This window comes from Schistocerca gregaria, chromosome 2, assembly GCF_023897955.1.
Source record: "Schistocerca gregaria isolate iqSchGreg1 chromosome 2, iqSchGreg1.2, whole genome shotgun sequence".
Classification (NCBI taxonomy): domain Eukaryota; kingdom Metazoa; phylum Arthropoda; class Insecta; order Orthoptera; family Acrididae; genus Schistocerca; species Schistocerca gregaria.
Genome location: NC_064921.1, coordinates 289,915,248 through 289,923,668, shown reverse-complemented (window position 1 = coordinate 289,923,668; position 8,421 = coordinate 289,915,248). Strand labels below are relative to the sequence as shown.

Sequence of the window (8,421 nt, the reverse complement as noted above, 5' to 3'; positions counted from 1 at the left end):
TTTAAAACTGAGCAGTTGCTAAAACGGAAAAATTTACTATACTATGTAGGCGAAATCAATGACTCATCGCTGGTGTCAGTCAACTCATGAAAACTTCTTGAGTGTAGCAGTATGTGGAGATACGAAAAACAATGACCACATCAACTCAGTCGTAGCTAAGGAAGAGGGCAGACTTCAGTTCATTGATAGGTTACTGCGAAAATGCAACGAATATGCAATGTGAACTGCTTACAACACATTCGTGCAACCCATCGTATAATAATGCTGTAGTATATGGGACCCATATCGTACAGGGGTAACAGGCTATATTGAAAATATACAAATGAGGGCAACGGAAATGGCCTCAATTTTGTTTTAGCCGCGAGAAAGCGCCACTGAAATGATGAAAAACCTGAACTGGCAGAGGAATATAAGCGTTATTTATAACGAGAAAGGACACTTTCAGAGTATCAAAAACCACTATTGAATGAGGAATCTGAGATTATATTACAGCCCACGACGTATGTCTCTCTACAAGATTATGTCGTGCACAGAGTCAATCTTCCCGAGCTTCAGACGAAAATGAAACGGGAGGAAACTTAATACGAAGTACTCTGGTATCTTCTCTCTGCAATGTACGCAACAGATTCACTAATTGGAACACAAGCAAGTGGCACATCCACAACGGTTACCTATATGTGATTAAACCTCTAAAAATTTCCAACGCACCTTTCCCCTATAGAATAAATATCGAATACATGATCTGTACAATTAAGAAGGCGGCATGAAGAAACAATTTTTCACGATGCTCTTATGTACCACAACAAAAATTTGTTAATCGTCTTACAACAGAAGTGTCTATTGCAACATCAGTTGCATTTAGACTGTCATCTTCCGAGAATGGATATAGTGAATAAGACATTAACTAAGAAAATATAAATTATCTAACTATTTAGAGACGTTAAGTTCGTGTTTGTTGTTTATTTCTGCTAAAATTAACTCTGGCTTACGTCATAGGGTGTGAATTTTTTACTGCCATTTTACATCTTTTCTCGATGTCATTCAATGAAATGCACAGTACAGGAGCTATTAAGAGTACCATATATGTGCCCTGAGGGACTACAGGGCAATAACAAAACGCATGTGAGATTGAACCCATGATGTTTTGCAGTTGTTACGATCTGAGTAGCGCAGGGTCCTTGGGGCTGAAGAATAGTCGCTTATTTTCCTACAATTTTCATGGTTTGGAAATCGATATTACGGAAAAAATTAGCGTATAAGAGCCTTTTACGTTAAGAAAGTAGATTACAAAAATAATTCATTTTGTTTATTTTACTAAGAACATATTTTTTAACTTCAAAGCAATCCAGCGGTATCTACCAGCAAAATGACTATTCGAAGAGAGCCATATTTTTATAACGAATAAATTGCAAATCGCAAACAACGATAAACTGAAGTGTTCATAGGCATTGGCCACTTCTATACTGGGAGAGCTTGCTGATCATCAAGTGAGAGCTTAATAATGCACAGTGGCATGAGGCAGCATGCTGAATGATGCTGCAGCCACACCACAAGTTTGACCCCAGCACCAGATAAGGAGACTCGGCTGTCTTATAAATACGCGCTTTCGTGTCCGCAAGTCAAAACAGTTGCAGGCGCTGTGTTACGCTGTACCCCGAGGAGGTAAGTCTGTCCAGCTATCAGTTTCGTTCAGCGCTTATAATTCTTCTACTTTTCACGAAGACAAAATTAATAATTTGCTAATGGATATTCCTTTTATGCTGACTAGAGCAACCGTTCCGTCGAAACATCATTCCTTTTAAATTTTATTTATTTTTTGATTCATTTGCTGTACATGATACCGCAGTCGGAATCGCTTCAGTGCTTATGCTCCGCCTCCCTGTTGCTGGAATATTGCGAACTAACTAAGCAGTGGGTCAACAGTGTCTGTTACCGAAAGGTTAAGAGAATTATCGACTAGTGTAAATTTCTACGGGAAACAACGCCCTCTTTTGGATCTACTCAACTAACGGTGGACACTAAGGACTATACGTCGTTATAAATACTTCGGAACAGGTTTATTTCAGGCGTATGTATTGCATTGACAGTTGTTGAAAGGAGTTTCCTTATCCAGAGGGATCTAAGATTCAGAAAGGTAATCTTTCTACGTCTAGAGCTGCATGATTGCTCTGCAATTCATATTTAAATACAAGGTTCCATCGAACCACCTTCAAACTATTTCTCTACTGTTCCACTGCCGAATAGCGCGTGAAAACGAACACTTAAAGTCTTCCTATGCCAGCTATGATTTCCCTCACTTTATTACGATGGTCCGGCAAAAGAAGTAATACTAAAGATGAAGGCGGACAAGTGTAATGCAGCAATGTTCGCAGTGTTCTACAAATAAAGGGCAGTCAACTTTTCACCTTCTCCTCAGAGTTTTCTATGTGATAGTTCCAATTTAAGCTGTCCCTATTTCTAATGCCTAAGTATTCAGTTGAATTAATAGCCTTTAGATTTGTCTGGTTTATCGTGTAACCGAAATTTAACGTATTCCTTTTCATATTCATGTGGATGACCTCACACTTGTCATTATTCACATCACACAGATATGTTGTCTAAATCATTTTTCTGTTGGTTTTGATTTTCTGCTGATCAACTGAAACAATCTAAACGGGCTGTTCAGATTATCTCCAAAATCGTTTGTGTATATCAGGAACGGCTGCGGTTCTAACACATTTGCTGCGGGGACGCCAGATACACTTCTATTTCACTCGACGACTGTCCGACAGTTATTACTAACTGTGATCCGTCTGACAGGTACATCACGAATCCAGTCATATCACGTAGACGATATTCCATAGGCTCAAAATTTGAAGCCACTTGTAAGGAATGTTGTCATAAGCCTTCTGGCAACTAAAACTATGGAATCAGCTTGGTATCCCCTATCGGTAGCTCGTATTACTTCGTGTGTTCTGTTTCTCAGCAACAGTATTTGCAGAATCCCTGTGCACTGTCAACACATCGTTTTCTTCGAAGTAATTCATAATGTTCGAATGCAGTGTATGTTTCAAAACCCTACTGAAAATTGTCGACAGTGCTGTGGGTCTATAACTCAGCGAATTACTTCTTATTTGCTTTCTTGGATACTGGTGTAACCTGTACAACTTTCGTTCTTCTGGTACATTTCTTTCTTCAAGTGAGCAGTTGTATGTGACTGCTAAGTATGGAGTTAATAAATCAGCATGGTTTGAAAGTAACATAATTACTGTATAATCTGGAATAGAAATGATTTAATTTGCTTCGCTGCAATGACAATATCTACTTCTACACTGCTCATACTGGCAACTGTTCTTCATTCGAATTCTGGAATAGCCTTGGAGAGTAGCTTATCTAGTTGATGATGTCTCATGCTGAAAGTCGTTAATTGCGAGCCTCTTGCATTGTTGTTGCACACAGATTTTTCATAGGAGTATTTACCTTGCTCACATTTTTTTTAAACTTGCTTCTAAATTTTTGGCACTCGCGGAATATTTATGTCCACTTCCAGTTATTTTCTGTGGAACATGTAACAAAGAGATTTCGTTTTAATATAGTTTTGTTTACGTATCTACCTTTCATGCATTAAGACATACTTTTACATTTGACTTTCGAAACGGGGAACATTTCTAGCAGTGATTTGGTTTCCACCCTACCGTTTGTTGAGGAATATAAAAATATCTGTGTGCAAAGACAACCCTTGACCCAGTCTTAGAGTCCTGAGAGCAGGCAACTCTTCCGAAATCCTTCTTCCGAGTGGCGCTATTCTACTGCTCTAGTACCAATTGCAGACATGCGGAATCTGAGGAATGTGGGAGGGTTTGTCTGCCCACAGGCGCCTGGGAAACGGTCAAGAGTAGCATATCTAGATGTTTATTTTCATAGGGCTCAACAAACGCCGATACCAACCTGGGGTCTTAGAGCGAACCTTTGCAATTTAGTTCATGTAGGTGCCAGTGTCCACTTCCCCCCTCCCCCGACCACTCATTCGTCGAACGGTTTTTAGGAGTCCCTACTCGTTCCATCCCCCATAACAGAGCAAGAACTGCACTCGCTCTGCCCCCCAAATGGGTCAGATCACATCAATGTGATTGCAGTCAACGATTTCCTTAGAGGGGGGTTGAATCGTCCGGGGAGTGTCAGCAGTTAAAAGGATGCCAACTATGTCGTTCTGTTGAACACTGCATTGCAGACTGTCGTTTTCGATCGCGAAAAATGAACACCTTGAGGGAAGGGGTTGTTTCATTGCGCCATTTATGCCATCTCCTGAGGCCTCTTCGTATCGGTTCTAAACGGTGGTATGTCTGAAATGTTTTACTCGGCCATTCGAAAGAAAACCACCTGAATTCAAAGCTGTGCGCCTGACTTCTATCGCAGAGGCTTCAAGAGATGGGGTGAGATGTTGGTGGACGACCTCCACATCGTGTAACACGCCCACGGTGGCGTTGAGCAGAATGGTAAAATTTGGCGCCAGAATGGCATTATTAACTGACCTTACTTCACGAATAACTTCTGAACTCTGGTATTTTTCGCAGCTATCGTCACCTTGTTGTTTGAAGAATCGCCATATCCCCGGTGACGTGGCAGGATGCCATGCATTTCCACCATTACAGAGGAAGGCTGTTGGTACCTTGGAGTCAAATTTAAAACTTCTGCGTCACAATAGGGTAAAACGAAAATGGTTTCAAAAAAAATGATACTTTAATTCTCTTTCGCAGTACGGAACTCTAATACACAAGCTCTTGACACAGTTACACCGTTTTAAGCTTTTGAGAGATTCTACCATTTTACTTCAATGTGTTCCACAAACTGCCATGAAATGAATGACATTTCGACATTTTGCACTAAAGAAGAGGCGTCACATATCCAAGAACCCGATGAGAGTAACAGAAACCTTAAATACTTCTCGAGTCAAATTTCACTCGTGTATTTCGTCAGCAATATATCACTCGAATATATAACTCGAATATATAACTCAAATGGTATCACCATCTTCGCCTCTTCTATAATCAGAGAGTCTACCAAGACTGTGAAATTGGTCTATCTCACTAACAAAATTTGATTACGGCGAAAGACAACCACAGGTTGGAAAATGACGCGTGCGGTAACGAAGTAGCCTCTTTAACAACTTGTGCTTCCATCTAAGGGGAAACGAAGTTTCGCTATCACCTGAAGAAAACGTCTTCATTTTAGAAATAAATTTGCTCTGTGGTGGTAGGCATTACAGGTATTTAATCTCCTAAGAATGAAGTTCTGTTATTTTGTGGACTAGAACTGAAAATCTTGAAGTGCTTGTACGTAAACTCCTAGCTATATGTACACAAAATCTTCCGGTTAGCTAGGTAGAGCATAGACTAAAGCCATCACATATCGATGCAACAGTTCGCCCACCGCGACAGCGGAAAGGGGTCCATAAGCTTCGTTCGATTACATAATTGACGATAACCCTGTGACCCTGTAGCAGCTGCCCAGTGACTCTTAACAGAGGAAATGCTCTTAGCACATTTGTTTTCGTTCTTCAGTCGTGAACATGACAGTGGCTTGAACTTTATCGCTGGAAAGCAAGGCAGCACTATAATACTGCATCAGGGAGTTGGAAATTGAAGGTGAATGACAAAGAAATTCCACATCATGGAAACCATTTTGTCGAACTCTGGAGACAATTTTCAGATACTTAAACTGCAAATATTTAAACTAAAAATAAGGAAGAGGAACGCACGTCTGTGATACATATTCCATAAATCTTCGTTTTGCTTATATCATGTCCTCTAGTTCAAATCAACGTCAAAAACAAACTGATGAAAACTGGGCTGAGGTACAATTATGAAAATACAGATGTAATTTTCCATCAACACATAGAAAAGAAAATAGTACAAACGAACATTAAAAACAATGAACTTGTTCATGAGTTCTTGTCCTCATTGCAGCTGAAGTCGACCGGGCTGATAGGAAAACGAATAAAAGGACGAGTAGAAATAGTCCGGAGTGTTGGAGTTTGCAAATATTAGGTAGTAATTTTGAGATGTATTTTGCAGACTACTTAGTGAGACGGGAGAACAAACATATGAAACAGCTACCAGATGAGAGAGGAAATGTGATTGTGGTTCTAAAGGAAATGAAATGATGTCTGGTGCTGCATATAGTTCGCTGAAAAGACTGTAAATGGAAATTACTTCCCAGATTTACAGAAATAAGAAATGATTAGGACGATGACATAAGAAATGTGATTAGATGACATGAAAATCATGCAAGAGTACAATAGATGGGAAAGACCGAATGTCTCCATGCCTCTTCGTGAAGAAGCGTGGAGAAGGATTTTACCCAGCGGTAAATGCAAAATGGCTACTGCCGATGATTTTGAAATTCGCACCCTAATGCAACAGGATATTTAGCCATAACTGTTTTGAAATGTGTGCGTGAATTCGAGAGAGAGAACGAAGATTCATATTTCATTTCACTGTTGTTCTATTCGTTGCCTTACATTCATTATTAATGGAGCTGCGTTGCTTCAAAAAGCGCCTTTTCTTCTAGCCGTTTTTGCATGGAGCGTTAGTTCAGTGATGCAATGTCCTTAGGCTATTTCGACGTTGCGATAACATCAAAATCAATAGGAAAGGGGAATGGCTTTTTCTAGTTGGACTACTATCACTTTGAGGTCAAGTACAGACATGGATGCTGCTAATTTATCACACCCTTTAATTACCAAGGTCGCAATGTAGAAAAAAAGTGTTTACTTGTTACAACCGCTCAAATGGTCATAAATTTAGAATACAAACATGGAGTATCTAGATCAAGAGAACAGGTAAGACACCTTCATTTCAGTATTCACTTCCTTAAAAAAATATTAACACTGAAATGACCAAGTGTCTTACTTATTGCCCGCAGCTCGTGGTCGTGCGGTAGCGTTCTCGCTTCCCACGCCCGGGTACCCGGGTTCGATTCCCGGCGGGGCCAGGGATTTTCTCTGCCTCGTGATGGCTGGGTGTTGTGTGATGTCCTTAGGTTAGTAAGGTTTAAGTAGTTCTAAGTTCTAGGAGACTGATGACCATAGATGTTAAGTCCCATAGTGCTCAGAGCCATTTGAACCATCTTACTTATTTTCTTGCTGTAGACAGCGCCTGCTTGTATCCTGATCTGAAGATGAGCCTCCAAGCCGCTGAAACTACTGAGCACTGTTGCTACGTAACGATGTACAGCATTCAAGTTTACCCAACGTTCTCTCCATGTCGAGCATGTCAGTTAGTAGCACAGAATTGATCGTATCATGCATTTCATTTGCTACTTCATTGCGACGACTCCACTGAATACCGAAGACAAGTGACTTTTCATCATCAGCAGGTTCACCTACCGTTCAGACAGCATGAAAAGAGATTAGCTCATGTCGAATTGAGTTGTTATTAACATTGGATTAGTCTATTATCCTAAAATGATCTCGAGGGCAAGAATGAAGTGAAATAAGCCATAGATGTTAATGTCATCCGACACGGAGTCGTTCCGATGCTCACAGAGCACTTGCTCAATACAGTGGAGGCCGCTGCTAACTTGATTCACTATAGCGAGGAAATGGAACTTTTGGCGCTTTTGTGAGTTCATGGACACATGGCAAACACTTTTATAATTCTTCATGGCAGTTAAAGTTTAGAAAACAAGTCACTGCTTTTTAATCGATCTAAGAGATACATGGACAGCTAAACAGAAGACGCAGATATCCTCTCTACTACTACACTATGTGATCAAAAGTATCCGGACACTTGCAAAAACGTAAGTTTTTCATATTAGATGCATCGTGCTGCCACCTACTTCGAGGTACTCCATATCAGCGACCTCAGTAGTCATTAGACATTGTGAGAGGGCAGAATGGGGCACTCCGCAGAACTCACGGACTTCGAACGTGGTCAGGTGATTGGGTCTCACTTCTGTCGTACGTCTGTACCCGAGATTTGCACATTCCTAAATATCCATAGGTCAACTGGTTCCGCTTAGACAGTGATGTGGAAACATGAAGGGACACGTACAGCACAAAAGCGTACCGGCCGACCTCTTTCTTGGCTGACATTTATCCAGACCATCACACGGGAATTCCAAACTGAATCAGGATCCACGGCAAGTACTATGACTGACGGAAGGTGAGAAAACTGTAATTTCATGGTCGAGCGGCTGTTAATAAGCGACACATCACGCCGGTAAGTGCCAAACGACGGCTCGCATGGTATAAGGAGCGTAAACGTTGGACGATTGAACATTGGAAAAACGTTGTGTGGAGTGACGGATCACGGTACACAATGTGGCGATCCGATGGCAGGATGTGGATATGGCAAATGTTTTCTGCCAGCGTGTGTAGTACCAACAGTAAAATTCGGAGGCGGTGGTGTTATGGTGTGGTCGTGTTGTTCATGGAGGGAG

The 8,421-nt window shown here is 40.9% G+C and overlaps 1 protein-coding gene across 1 annotated transcript in view; it reads left to right on the top strand.

The window, feature by feature from the left end:
- The first annotated feature begins 1,620 nt into the window (after positions 1-1,620).
- Positions 1,621-8,421, top strand: part of LOC126336888 (glutathione S-transferase 1-1-like) — a 28,241-nt gene continuing 21,440 nt past the window's right edge. Inside the window, exon 1 of the mRNA XM_050000998.1 lies at positions 1,621-1,662. The gene's annotated coding sequence lies outside the window, so the exon portion shown is untranslated. The remainder of the gene's footprint in view (positions 1,663-8,421) is intronic.